This window comes from Poromitra crassiceps (assembly GCF_964638095.1).
Source record: "Poromitra crassiceps genome assembly, contig: HAP1_SCAFFOLD_61, whole genome shotgun sequence".
NCBI classification, from domain to species: domain Eukaryota; kingdom Metazoa; phylum Chordata; class Actinopteri; order Beryciformes; family Melamphaidae; genus Poromitra; species Poromitra crassiceps.
This window is the reverse complement of record NW_028152256.1, coordinates 748,139-764,313: the sequence shown is the minus strand read 5'-3', so window position 1 is coordinate 764,313 and position 16,175 is coordinate 748,139.

Genomic DNA, 16,175 nt, shown 5'->3' with positions numbered 1-16,175 from the left:
ATGAGAGCGGAGAGGTACTTGTACATGGAGCGGAGAGGTACTTGTACATTGAGCGGAGAGGTACTGTCGACACTTGTACATTCAGCGGAGAGGTACTTGTACATGGAGCGGAGAGGTACTGTCGATACTTGACATTGAGCGGAGAGGTACTTGTACATGGAGCGGAGAGGTATTTGTACATTGAGCGGAGAGGTACTTGTACATTGAGCGGAGAGGTACTGTCGACACTTGTACATTCAGCGGAGAGCTACTTGTACATGGAGCGGAGAGGTATTTGTACATTGAGCGGAGAGGTACTTGTACATGGAGCGGAGAGGTACTTGTACATAGAGCGGAGAGGTACTTATACATGGAGCGGAGAGGTATTTGTACATTGAGCGGAGAGGTACTTGTACATGGAGCGGAGAGGTACTTGTACATGAGAGCGGAGAGGTATTTGTACATGGAGCGGAAAGGTACTGTCGACACTTGTACATTGAGCGGAGAGCTACTTGTACATGGAGCGGAGAGGTACTTGTACATGAGAGCGGAGAGGTACTTGTACATGGAGCGGAGAGGTATTTGTACATGGAGCGGAGAGGTACTGTCGACACTTGACATTGAGCGGAGAGGTACTTGTACATGGAGCGGAGAGGTACTTGTACATGAGAGCGGAGAGGTATTTGTACATGGAGCGGAGAGGTACTGTCGACACTTGACATTGAGCGGAGAGGTACTTGTACATGGAGCGGAGAGGTACTTGTACATGGAGCGGAGAGGTACTTGTACATGGACCGGAGAGGTACTTGTACATGGAGCGGAGAGGTACTTGTACATGGAGCGGAGATGTACTTGTACATTGAGCGGAGAGGTACTTGTACATGGAGCAGAGATGTACTTGTACATGGAGCGGAGATGTACTTGTACATTGAGCGGAGAGGTACTTGTACATGGAGCGGAGAGGTACTTGTACATGGAGCGGAGATGTACTTGTACATGGAGCGGAGAGGTACTTGTACATGGAGCGGAGATGTACTTGTACATTGAGCGGAGAGGTACTTGTACATGGAGCAGAGATGTACTTGTACATGGAGCGGAGATGTACTTGTACATTGAGCGGAGAGGTACTTGTACATGGAGCGGAGAGGTACTTGTACATGGAGCGGAGAGGTACTTGTACATGTAGCGGAGAGGTGCTTGTACATGGAGCGGAGAGGTACTTGTACATGGAGCGGAGAGGTATTTGTACATGGAGCGGAGAGGTACTTGTACATGGAGCGGAGAGGTACTTGTACATTCAGCGGAGAGGTACTTGTACATTGAGCGGAGAGGTACTTGTAGATGGAGCGGAGAGGTACTGTCGACACTTGTACATTGAGCGGAGAGGTACTTGTACATGGAGCGGAGAGGTACTTGTACATGGAGCGGAGAGGTACTGTCGACACTTGTACATTGAGCGGAGAGGTACTTGTACATGGAGCGGAGAGGTACTTGTACATGGAGCGGAGATGTACTTGTACAGGGAGCGGAGAGGTACTTGTACATTGAGCGGAGAGGTACTTGTACATGGAGCGGAGAGGTACTTGTACATGGAGCGGAGAGGTACTTGTACATGGAGCGGAGAGGTACTTGTACATTGAGCGGAGAGGTACTTGTACATGGAGCGGAGAGGTACTTGTACATGGAGCGGAGAGGTACTTGTACATGGAGCGGAGAGGTACTTGTACATTGAGCGGAGAGGTACTTGTACATGGAGCGGAGAGGTACTTGTACATGGAGCGGAGAGGTACTTGTACATGGAGCGGAGAGGTACTTGTACATGGAGCGGAGAGGTACTTGTACATTGAGCGGAGATGTACTTGTACATGGAGCGGAGATGTACTTGTACATGGATCGGAGAGGTACTTGTACATGAGAGCGGAGAGGTACTGTCGACACTTGTACATTGAGCGTAGAGGTACTGTCGACACTTGTACATTGAGCGGAGAGGTACTTGTACATGGAGCGGAGAGGTACTGTCGACACTTGTACATTGAGCGGAGAGGTACTTGTACATTGAGCGGAGAGGTACTTGTACATGGAGCGCAGAGGTACTTGTACATTGAGCGGAGAGGTACTTGTACATGGAGCGGAGAGGTACTTGTACATGAGAGCGGAGAGGTACTTGTACATGGAGAGGAGAGGTACTTGTACATTGAGCGGAGAGGTACTGTCGACACTTGTACATTCAGCGGAGAGGTACTTGTACATGGAGCGGAGAGGTACTGTCGATACTTGACATTGAGCGGAGAGGTACTTGTACATGGAGCGGAGAGGTACTTGTACATGGAGCGGAGAGGTACTTGTACATGGAGCGGAGAGGTACTTGTACATTGAGCGGAGAGGTACTTGTACATGGAGCGGAGAGGTACTTGTACATTGAGCGGAGAGGTACTTGTACATGGAGCGGAGAGGTACTTGTACATGGAGCGGAGAGGTACTTGTACATGGAGCGGAGAGGTACTTGTACATGGAGCGGAGAGGTACTTGTACATTGAGCGGAGATGTACTTGTACATGGAGCGGAGATGTACTTGTACATGGATCGGAGAGGTACTTGTACATGAGAGCGGAGAGGTACTGTCGACACTTGTACATTGAGCGTAGAGGTACTGTCGACACTTGTACATTGAGCGGAGAGGTACTTGTACATGGAGCGGAGAGGTACTGTCGACACTTGTACATTGAGCGGAGAGGTACTTGTACATTGAGCGGAGAGGTACTTGTACATGGAGCGCAGAGGTACTTGTACATTGAGCGGAGAGGTACTTGTACATGGAGCGGAGAGGTACTTGTACATGAGAGCGGAGAGGTACTTGTACATGGAGCGGAGAGGTACTTGTACATTGAGCGGAGAGGTACTGTCGACACTTGTACATTCAGCGGAGAGGTACTTGTACATGGAGCGGAGAGGTACTGTCGATACTTGACATTGAGCGGAGAGGTACTTGTACATGGAGCGGAGAGGTATTTGTACATTGAGCGGAGAGGTACTTGTACATTGAGCGGAGAGGTACTGTCGACACTTGTACATTCAGCGGAGAGCTACTTGTACATGGAGCGGAGAGGTATTTGTACATTGAGCGGAGAGGTACTTGTACATGGAGCGGAGAGGTACTTGTACATAGAGCGGAGAGGTACTTATACATGGAGCGGAGAGGTATTTGTACATTGAGCGGAGAGGTACTTGTACATGGAGCGGAGAGGTACTTGTACATGAGAGCGGAGAGGTATTTGTACATGGAGCGGAAAGGTACACTGCCCTACAAAGGAGAAAGGCAGTAACTCATTTTTTGTCAAAAATGAGTTATTATCATTTTTGTGACATTAAAGACATCCTTTGTCATGTGGAAAAATATCTTGTCTCAAATGTGTTGTGTTTTGGAGAAAATAGGGGGTCGTATTTGCAGTAACTCAAAAAAGCCCTAGTGAAACCAAGGCCAATCACTGTAACTCAAGTTACTGTACTCCTCTTTTGTTTAGCTGTGCTGAAATTGAGTTACTGTCCCGTGCCCTTTGTTTTGCATCACTCTAGTTTTCGCGCCTCAAAGTTACTGTGATTGTCATTGGTGGCAAAGGTGACAAAAATTTAAAATGTTACTCATTTGAAATGTATTTGTCTTTTACTCATATCATATCAATCAATCGTATCAATGTCACTTATCTGAATTTAACTGTTTAAAATTAAGCAATCAGTGTGATATTATTTTATTAGAATATAATTATTAGTTGCTTCAAATGTTCAGAAATATCCAAAAACAATTGAAATAATTTGATTTAAAAAGATACTTGGAATATCACAAACTTACTTGCATACAAATATGATAACAAATAATATTAATGTAATGAATAACAGTAAAAAGTGCAATTTCATCTTATATCATCATCAGACTAAGGATGTTATTATATTTGTCATTATACTGCTTTTTAAAACTAAAAAGATGAGATAAAATTTGACTTACTGCCCTTCACTTTGGTATAACCCCATGCTTTTTCGTAAGGCATGCAAAGGAGGAATACAGTAACTCCCAAATGAAGGTCAAAGGTCAAGAGTTAGCTAAATATTTTTATATCGATAAATAACTTGACTAAAAAAACAAAGAATTGCCACATATTTAATGATCTGCCTGCAACTATTTTGTCTGGACGACAAGACAACTTTAAAGTCATTTTTCTCAGCTCTGCACTCTAGTGAGTTACTGGCTTTCTCCTTTGTAGGGCAGTACTGTCGACACTTGTACATTGAGCGGAGAGCTACTTGTACATGGAGCGGAGAGGTACTTGTACATGAGAGCGGAGAGGTACTTGTACATGGAGCGGAGAGGTATTTGTACATGGAGCGGAGAGGTACTGTCGACACTTGACATTGAGCGGAGAGGTACTTGTACATGGAGCGGAGAGGTACTTGTACATGAGAGCGGAGAGGTATTTGTACATGGAGCGGAGAGGTACTGTCGACACTTGACATTGAGCGGAGAGGTACTTGTACATGGAGCGGAGAGGTACTTGTACATGGAGCGGAGAGGTACTTGTACATGGACCGGAGAGGTACTTGTACATGGAGCGGAGAGGTACTTGTACATGGAGCGGAGATGTACTTGTACATTGAGCGGAGAGGTACTTGTACATGGAGCAGAGATGTACTTGTACATGGAGCGGAGATGTACTTGTACATTGAGCGGAGAGGTACTTGTACATGGAGCGGAGAGGTACTTGTACATGGAGCGGAGATGTACTTGTACATGGAGCGGAGAGGTACTTGTACATGGAGCGGAGATGTACTTGTACATTGAGCGGAGAGGTACTTGTACATGGAGCAGAGATGTACTTGTACATGGAGCGGAGAGGTACTTGTACATGGAGCGGAGAGGTACTTGTACATGGAGCGGAGAGGTACTTGTACATGGAGCGGAGAGGTACTTGTACATTGAGCGGAGAGGTACTTGTACATGGAGCGGAGAGGTACTTGTACATTGAGCGGAGAGGTACTTGTACATGGAGCGGAGAGGTACTTGTACATGGAGCGGAGAGGTACTTGTACATGGAGCGGAGAGGTACTTGTACATGGAGCGGAGAGGTACTTGTACATTGAGCGGAGATGTACTTGTACATGGAGCAGAGATGTACTTGTACATGGATCGGAGAGGTACTTGTACATGAGAGCGGAGAGGTACTGTCGACACTTGTACATTGAGCGTAGAGGTACTGTCGACACTTGTACATTGAGCGGAGAGGTACTTGTACATGGAGCGGAGAGGTACTGTCGACACTTGTACATTGAGCGGAGAGGTACTTGTACATTGAGCGGAGAGGTACTTGTACATGGAGCGCAGAGGTACTTGTACATTGAGCGGAGAGGTACTTGTACATGGATCGGAGAGGTACTTGTACATGAGAGCGGAGAGGTACTGTCGACACTTGTACATTGAGCGTAGAGGTACTGTCGACACTTGTACATTGAGCGGAGAGGTACTTGTACATGGAGCGGAGAGGTACTGTCGACACTTGTACATTGAGCGGAGAGGTACTTGTACATTGAGCGGAGAGGTACTTGTACATGGAGCGCAGAGGTACTTGTACATTGAGCGGAGAGGTACTTGTACATGGAGCGGAGAGGTACTTGTACATGAGAGCGGAGAGGTACTTGTACATGGAGCGGAGAGGTACTTGTACATTGAGCGGAGAGGTACTGTCGACACTTGTACATTCAGCGGAGAGGTACTTGTACATGGAGCGGAGAGGTACTGTCGATACTTGACATTGAGCGGAGAGGTACTTGTACATGGAGCGGAGAGGTATTTGTACATTGAGCGGAGAGGTACTTGTACATTGAGCGGAGAGGTACTGTCGACACTTGTACATTCAGCGGAGAGCTACTTGTACATGGAGCGGAGAGGTATTTGTACATTGAGCGGAGAGGTACTTGTACATGGAGCGGAGAGGTACTTGTACATAGAGCGGAGAGGTACTTATACATGGAGCGGAGAGGTATTTGTACATTGAGCGGAGAGGTACTTGTACATGGAGCGGAGAGGTACTTGTACATGAGAGCGGAGAGGTATTTGTACATGGAGCGGAAAGGTACTGTCGACACTTGTACATTGAGCGGAGAGCTACTTGTACATGGAGCGGAGAGGTACTTGTACATGAGAGCGGAGAGGTACTTGTACATGGAGCGGAGAGGTATTTGTACATGGAGCGGAGAGGTACTGTCGACACTTGACATTGAGCGGAGAGGTACTTGTACATGGAGCGGAGAGGTACTTGTACATGAGAGCGGAGAGGTATTTGTACATGGAGCGGAGAGGTACTGTCGACACTTGACATTGAGCGGAGAGGTACTTGTACATGGAGCGGAGAGGTACTTGTACATGGAGCGGAGAGGTACTTGTACATGGACCGGAGAGGTACTTGTACATGGAGCGGAGAGGTACTTGTACATGGAGCGGAGATGTACTTGTACATTGAGCGGAGAGGTACTTGTACATGGAGCAGAGATGTACTTGTACATGGAGCGGAGATGTACTTGTACATTGAGCGGAGAGGTACTTGTACATGGAGCGGAGAGGTACTTGTACATGGAGCGGAGATGTACTTGTACATGGAGCGGAGAGGTACTTGTACATGGAGCGGAGATGTACTTGTACATTGAGCGGAGAGGTACTTGTACATGGAGCAGAGATGTACTTGTACATGGAGCGGAGAGGTACTTGTACATGGAGCGGAGAGGTACTTGTACATGGAGCGGAGAGGTACTTGTACATGGAGCGGAGAGGTACTTGTACATTGAGCGGAGAGGTACTTGTACATGGAGCGGAGAGGTACTTGTACATTGAGCGGAGAGGTACTTGTACATGGAGCGGAGAGGTACTTGTACATGGAGCGGAGAGGTACTTGTACATGGAGCGGAGAGGTACTTGTACATGGAGCGGAGAGGTACTTGTACATTGAGCGGAGATGTACTTGTACATGGAGCAGAGATGTACTTGTACATGGATCGGAGAGGTACTTGTACATGAGAGCGGAGAGGTACTGTCGACACTTGTACATTGAGCGTAGAGGTACTGTCGACACTTGTACATTGAGCGGAGAGGTACTTGTACATGGAGCGGAGAGGTACTGTCGACACTTGTACATTGAGCGGAGAGGTACTTGTACATTGAGCGGAGAGGTACTTGTACATGGAGCGCAGAGGTACTTGTACATTGAGCGGAGAGGTACTTGTACATGGAGCGGAGAGGTACTTGTACATGAGAGCGGAGAGGTACTTGTACATGGAGCGGAGAGGTACTTGTACATTGAGCGGAGAGGTACTGTCGACACTTGTACATTCAGCGGAGAGGTACTTGTACATGGAGCGGAGAGGTACTGTCGATACTTGACATTGAGCGGAGAGGTACTTGTACATGGAGCGGAGAGGTATTTGTACATTGAGCGGAGAGGTACTTGTACATTGAGCGGAGAGGTACTGTCGACACTTGTACATTCAGCGGAGAGCTACTTGTACATGGAGCGGAGAGGTATTTGTACATTGAGCGGAGAGGTACTTGTACATGGAGCGGAGAGGTACTTGTACATAGAGCGGAGAGGTACTTATACATGGAGCGGAGAGGTATTTGTACATTGAGCGGAGAGGTACTTGTACATGGAGCGGAGAGGTACTTGTACATGAGAGCGGAGAGGTATTTGTACATGGAGCGGAAAGGTACTGTCGACACTTGTACATTGAGCGGAGAGCTACTTGTACATGGAGCGGAGAGGTACTTGTACATGAGAGCGGAGAGGTACTTGTACATGGAGCGGAGAGGTATTTGTACATGGAGCGGAGAGGTACTGTCGACACTTGACATTGAGCGGAGAGGTACTTGTACATGGAGCGGAGAGGTACTTGTACATGAGAGCGGAGAGGTATTTGTACATGGAGCGGACAGGTACTGTCGACACTTGACATTGAGCGGAGAGGTACTTGTACATGGAGCGGAGAGGTACTTGTACATGGAGCGGAGAGGTACTTGTACATGGACCGGAGAGGTACTTGTACATGGAGCGGAGAGGTACTTGTACATGGAGCGGAGATGTACTTGTACATTGAGCGGAGAGGTACTTGTACATGGAGCAGAGATGTACTTGTACATGGAGCGGAGATGTACTTGTACATTGAGCGGAGAGGTACTTGTACATGGAGCGGAGAGGTACTTGTACATGGAGCGGAGATGTACTTGTACATGGAGCGGAGAGGTACTTGTACATGGAGCGGAGATGTACTTGTACATTGAGCGGAGAGGTACTTGTACATGGAGCAGAGATGTACTTGTACATGGAGCGGAGAGGTACTTGTACATGGAGCGGAGAGGTACTTGTACATGGAGCGGAGAGGTACTTGTACATGGAGCGGAGAGGTACTTGTACATTGAGCGGAGAGGTACTTGTACATGGAGCGGAGAGGTACTTGTACATTGAGCGGAGAGGTACTTGTACATGGAGCGGAGAGGTACTTGTACATGGAGCGGAGAGGTACTTGTACATGGAGCGGAGAGGTACTTGTACATGGAGCGGAGAGGTACTTGTACATTGAGCGGAGATGTACTTGTACATGGAGCGGAGATGTACTTGTACATGGATCGGAGAGGTACTTGTACATGAGAGCGGAGAGGTACTGTCGACACTTGTACATTGAGCGTAGAGGTACTGTCGACACTTGTACATTGAGCGGAGAGGTACTTGTACATGGAGCGGAGAGGTACTTGTACATGGAGCGGAGAGGTACTTGTACATGGAGCGGAGAGGTACTTGTACATGGAGCGGAGAGGTACTTGTACATTGAGCGGAGAGGTACTTGTACATGGAGCGGAGAGGTACTTGTACATGGAGCGGAGAGGTACTTGTACATGGAGCGGAGAGGTACTTGTACATGGAGCGGAGAGGTACTTGTACATTGAGCGGAGATGTACTTGTACATGGAGCGGAGATGTACTTGTACATGGATCGGAGAGGTACTTGTACATGAGAGCGGAGAGGTACTGTCGACACTTGTACATTGAGCGTAGAGGTACTGTCGACACTTGTACATTGAGCGGAGAGGTACTTGTACATGGAGCGGAGAGGTACTGTCGACACTTGTACATTGAGCGGAGAGGTACTTGTACATTGAGCGGAGAGGTACTTGTACATGGAGCGCAGAGGTACTTGTACATTGAGCGGAGAGGTACTTGTACATGGAGCGGAGAGGTACTTGTACATGAGAGCGGAGAGGTACTTGTACATGGAGAGGAGAGGTACTTGTACATTGAGCGGAGAGGTACTGTCGACACTTGTATATTCAGCGGAGAGGTACTTGTACATGGAGCGGAGAGGTACTGTCGATACTTGACATTGAGCGGAGAGGTACTTGTACATGGAGCGGAGAGGTACTTGTACATGGAGCGGAGAGGTACTTGTACATGGAGCGGAGAGGTACTTGTACATTGAGCGGAGAGGTACTTGTACATGGAGCGGAGAGGTACTTGTACATTGAGCGGAGAGGTACTTGTACATGGAGCGGAGAGGTACTTGTACATGGAGCGGAGAGGTACTTGTACATGGAGCGGAGAGGTACTTGTACATGGAGCGGAGAGGTACTTGTACATTGAGCGGAGATGTACTTGTACATGGAGCGGAGATGTACTTGTACATGGATCGGAGAGGTACTTGTACATGAGAGCGGAGAGGTACTGTCGACACTTGTACATTGAGCGTAGAGGTACTGTCGACACTTGTACATTGAGCGGAGAGGTACTTGTACATGGAGCGGAGAGGTACTGTCGACACTTGTACATTGAGCGGAGAGGTACTTGTACATTGAGCGGAGAGGTACTTGTACATGGAGCGCAGAGGTACTTGTACATTGAGCGGAGAGGTACTTGTACATGGAGCGGAGAGGTACTTGTACATGAGAGCGGAGAGGTACTTGTACATGGAGCGGAGAGGTACTTGTACATTGAGCGGAGAGGTACTGTCGACACTTGTACATTCAGCGGAGAGGTACTTGTACATGGAGCGGAGAGGTACTGTCGATACTTGACATTGAGCGGAGAGGTACTTGTACATGGAGCGGAGAGGTATTTGTACATTGAGCGGAGAGGTACTTGTACATTGAGCGGAGAGGTACTGTCGACACTTGTACATTCAGCGGAGAGCTACTTGTACATGGAGCGGAGAGGTATTTGTACATTGAGCGGAGAGGTACTTGTACATGGAGCGGAGAGGTACTTGTACATAGAGCGGAGAGGTACTTATACATGGAGCGGAGAGGTATTTGTACATTGAGCGGAGAGGTACTTGTACATGGAGCGGAGAGGTACTTGTACATGAGAGCGGAGAGGTATTTGTACATGGAGCGGAAAGGTACTGTCGACACTTGTACATTGAGCGGAGAGCTACTTGTACATGGAGCGGAGAGGTACTTGTACATGAGAGCGGAGAGGTACTTGTACATGGAGCGGAGAGGTATTTGTACATGGAGCGGAGAGGTACTGTCGACACTTGACATTGAGCGGAGAGGTACTTGTACATGGAGCGGAGAGGTACTTGTACATGAGAGCGGAGAGGTATTTGTACATGGAGCGGAGAGGTACTGTCGACACTTGACATTGAGCGGAGAGGTACTTGTACATGGAGCGGAGAGGTACTTGTACATGGAGCGGAGAGGTACTTGTACATGGACCGGAGAGGTACTTGTACATGGAGCGGAGAGGTACTTGTACATGGAGCGGAGATGTACTTGTACATTGAGCGGAGAGGTACTTGTACATGGAGCGGAGAGGTACTTGTACATTGAGCGGAGATGTACTTGTACATGGAGCAGAGATGTACTTGTACATGGATCGGAGAGGTACTTGTACATGAGAGCGGAGAGGTACTGTCGACACTTGTACATTGAGCGTAGAGGTACTGTCGACACTTGTACATTGAGCGGAGAGGTACTTGTACATGGAGCGGAGAGGTACTGTCGACACTTGTACATTGAGCGGAGAGGTACTTGTACATTGAGCGGAGAGGTACTTGTACATGGAGCGCAGAGGTACTTGTACATTGAGCGGAGTGGTACTTGTACATGGAGCGGAGAGGTACTTGTACATGAGAGCGGAGAGGTACTTGTACATGGAGCGGAGAGGTACTTGTACATTGAGCGGAGAGGTACTGTCGACACTTGTACATTCAGCGGAGAGGTACTTGTACATGGAGCGGAGAGGTACTGTCGATACTTGACATTGAGCGGAGAGGTACTTGTACATGGAGCGGAGAGGTATTTGTACATTGAGCGGAGAGGTACTTGTACATTGAGCGGAGAGGTACTGTCGACACTTGTACATTCAGCGGAGAGCTACTTGTACATGGAGCGGAGAGGTATTTGTACATTGAGCGGAGAGGTACTTGTACATGGAGCGGAGAGGTACTTGTACATAGAGCGGAGAGGTACTTATACATGGAGCGGAGAGGTATTTGTACATTGAGCGGAGAGGTACTTGTACATGGAGCGGAGAGGTACTTGTACATGAGAGCGGAGAGGTATTTGTACATGGAGCGGAAAGGTACTGTCGACACTTGTACATTGAGCGGAGAGCTACTTGTACATGGAGCGGAGAGGTACTTGTACATGAGAGCGGAGAGGTACTTGTACATGGAGCGGAGAGGTATTTGTACATGGAGCGGAGAGGTACTGTCGACACTTGACATTGAGCGGAGAGGTACTTGTACATGGAGCGGAGAGGTACTTGTACATGAGAGCGGAGAGGTATTTGTACATGGAGCGGAGAGGTACTGTCGACACTTGACATTGAGCGGAGAGGTACTTGTACATGGAGCGGAGAGGTACTTGTACATGGAGCGGAGAGGTACTTGTACATGGACCGGAGAGGTACTTGTACATGGAGCGGAGAGGTACTTGTACATGGAGCGGAGATGTACTTGTACATTGAGCGGAGAGGTACTTGTACATGGAGCAGAGATGTACTTGTACATGGAGCGGAGATGTACTTGTACATTGAGCGGAGAGGTACTTGTACATGGAGCGGAGAGGTACTTGTACATGGAGCGGAGATGTACTTGTACATGGAGCGGAGAGGTACTTGTACATGGAGCGGAGATGTACTTGTACATTGAGCGGAGAGGTACTTGTACATGGAGCAGAGATGTACTTGTACATGGAGCGGAGAGGTACTTGTACATGGAGCGGAGAGGTACTTGTACATGGAGCGGAGAGGTACTTGTACATGGAGCGGAGAGGTACTTGTACATTGAGCGGAGAGGTACTTGTACATGGAGCGGAGAGGTACTTGTACATTGAGCGGAGAGGTACTTGTACATGGAGCGGAGAGGTACTTGTACATGGAGCGGAGAGGTACTTGTACATGGAGCGGAGAGGTACTTGTACATGGAGCGGAGAGGTACTTGTACATTGAGCGGAGATGTACTTGTACATGGAGCGGAGATGTACTTGTACATGGATCGGAGAGGTACTTGTACATGAGAGCGGAGAGGTACTGTCGACACTTGTACATTGAGCGTAGAGGTACTGTCGACACTTGTACATTGAGCGGAGAGGTACTTGTACATGGAGCGGAGAGGTACTTGTACATGGAGCGGAGAGGTACTTGTACATGGAGCGGAGAGGTACTTGTACATGGAGCGGAGAGGTACTTGTACATTGAGCGGAGAGGTACTTGTACATGGAGCGGAGAGGTACTTGTACATGGAGCGGAGAGGTACTTGTACATGGAGCGGAGAGGTACTTGTACATGGAGCGGAGAGGTACTTGTACATTGAGCGGAGATGTACTTGTACATGGAGCGGAGATGTACTTGTACATGGATCGGAGAGGTACTTGTACATGAGAGCGGAGAGGTACTGTCGACACTTGTACATTGAGCGTAGAGGTACTGTCGACACTTGTACATTGAGCGGAGAGGTACTTGTACATGGAGCGGAGAGGTACTGTCGACACTTGTACATTGAGCGGAGAGGTACTTGTACATTGAGCGGAGAGGTACTTGTACATGGAGCGCAGAGGTACTTGTACATTGAGCGGAGAGGTACTTGTACATGGAGCGGAGAGGTACTTGTACATGAGAGCGGAGAGGTACTTGTACATGGAGAGGAGAGGTACTTGTACATTGAGCGGAGAGGTACTGTCGACACTTGTACATTCAGCGGAGAGGTACTTGTACATGGAGCGGAGAGGTACTGTCGATACTTGACATTGAGCGGAGAGGTACTTGTACATGGAGCGGAGAGGTACTTGTACATGGAGCGGAGAGGTACTTGTACATGGAGCGGAGAGGTACTTGTACATTGAGCGGAGAGGTACTTGTACATGGAGCGGAGAGGTACTTGTACATTGAGCGGAGAGGTACTTGTACATGGAGCGGAGAGGTACTTGTACATGGAGCGGAGAGGTACTTGTACATGGAGCGGAGAGGTACTTGTACATGGAGCGGAGAGGTACTTGTACATTGAGCGGAGATGTACTTGTACATGGAGCGGAGATGTACTTGTACATGGATCGGAGAGGTACTTGTACATGAGAGCGGAGAGGTACTGTCGACACTTGTACATTGAGCGTAGAGGTACTGTCGACACTTGTACATTGAGCGGAGAGGTACTTGTACATGGAGCGGAGAGGTACTGTCGACACTTGTACATTGAGCGGAGAGGTACTTGTACATTGAGCGGAGAGGTACTTGTACATGGAGCGCAGAGGTACTTGTACATTGAGCGGAGAGGTACTTGTACATGGAGCGGAGAGGTACTTGTACATGAGAGCGGAGAGGTACTTGTACATGGAGCGGAGAGGTACTTGTACATTGAGCGGAGAGGTACTGTCGACACTTGTACATTCAGCGGAGAGGTACTTGTACATGGAGCGGAGAGGTACTGTCGATACTTGACATTGAGCGGAGAGGTACTTGTACATGGAGCGGAGAGGTATTTGTACATTGAGCGGAGAGGTACTTGTACATTGAGCGGAGAGGTACTGTCGACACTTGTACATTCAGCGGAGAGCTACTTGTACATGGAGCGGAGAGGTATTTGTACATTGAGCGGAGAGGTACTTGTACATGGAGCGGAGAGGTACTTGTACATAGAGCGGAGAGGTACTTATACATGGAGCGGAGAGGTATTTGTACATTGAGCGGAGAGGTACTTGTACATGGAGCGGAGAGGTACTTGTACATGAGAGCGGAGAGGTATTTGTACATGGAGCGGAAAGGTACTGTCGACACTTGTACATTGAGCGGAGAGCTACTTGTACATGGAGCGGAGAGGTACTTGTACATGAGAGCGGAGAGGTACTTGTACATGGAGCGGAGAGGTATTTGTACATGGAGCGGAGAGGTACTGTCGACACTTGACATTGAGCGGAGAGGTACTTGTACATGGAGCGGAGAGGTACTTGTACATGAGAGCGGAGAGGTATTTGTACATGGAGCGGAGAGGTACTGTCGACACTTGACATTGAGCGGAGAGGTACTTGTACATGGAGCGGAGAGGTACTTGTACATGGAGCGGAGAGGTACTTGTACATGGACCGGAGAGGTACTTGTACATGGAGCGGAGAGGTACTTGTACATGGAGCGGAGATGTACTTGTACATTGAGCGGAGAGGTACTTGTACATGGAGCAGAGATGTACTTGTACATGGAGCGGAGATGTACTTGTACATTGAGCGGAGAGGTACTTGTACATGGAGCGGAGAGGTACTTGTACATTGAGCGGAGAGGTACTTGTACATGGAGCGGAGAGGTACTTGTACATTGAGCGGAGAGGTACTTGTACATGGAGCAGAGATGTACTTGTACATGGAGCGGAGATGTACTTGTACATTGAGCGGAGAGGTACTTGTACATGGAGCGGAGAGGTACTTGTACATGGAGCGGAGAGGTACTTGTACATGTAGCGGAGAGGTGCTTGTACATGGAGCGGAGAGGTACTTGTACATGGAGCGGAGAGGTATTTGTACATGGAGCGGAGAGGTACTTGTACATGGAGCGGAGAGGTACTTGTACATTCAGCGGAGAGGTACTTGTACATTGAGCGGAGAGGTACTTGTAGATGGAGCGGAGAGGTACTGTCGACACTTGTACATTGAGCGGAGAGGTACTTGTACATGGAGCGGAGAGGTACTTGTACATGGAGCGGAGAGGTACTGTCGACACTTGTACATTGAGCGGAGAGGTACTTGTACATGGAGCGGAGAGGTACTTGTACATGGAGCGGAGATGTACTTGTACAGGGAGCGGAGAGGTACTTGTACATTGAGCGGAGAGGTACTTGTACATGGAGCGGAGAGGTACTTGTACATGGAGCGGAGAGGTACTTGTACATGGAGCGGAGAGGTACTTGTACATTGAGCGGAGAGGTACTTGTACATGGAGCGGAGAGGTACTTGTACATGGAGCGGAGAGGTACTTGTACATGGAGCGGAGAGGTACTTGTACATTGAGCGGAGAGGTACTTGTACATGGAGCGGAGAGGTACTTGTACATGGAGCGGAGAGGTACTTGTACATGGAGCGGAGAGGTACTTGTACATGGAGCGGAGAGGTACTTGTACATTGAGCGGAGATGTACTTGTACATGGAGCGGAGATGTACTTGTACATGGATCGGAGAGGTACTTGTACATGAGAGCGGAGAGGTACTGTCGACACTTGTACATTGAGCGTAGAGGTACTGTCGACACTTGTACATTGAGCGGAGAGGTACTTGTACATGGAGCGGAGAGGTACTGTCGACACTTGTACATTGAGCGGAGAGGTACTTGTACATTGAGCGGAGAGGTACTTGTACATGGAGCGCAGAGGTACTTGTACATTGAGCGGAGAGGTACTTGTACATGGAGCGGAGAGGTACTTGTACATGAGAGCGGAGAGGTACTTGTACATGGAGAGGAGAGGTACTTGTACATTGAGCGGAGAGGTACTGTCGACACTTGTACATTCAGCGGAGAGGTACTTGTACATGGAGCGGAGAGGTACTGTCGATACTTGACATTGAGCGGAGAGGTACTTGTACATGGAGCGGAGAGGTACTTGTACATGGAGCGGAGAGGTACTTGTACATGGAGCGGAGAGGTACTTGTACATGGAGCGGAGAGGTACTTGTACATTGAGCGGAGAGGT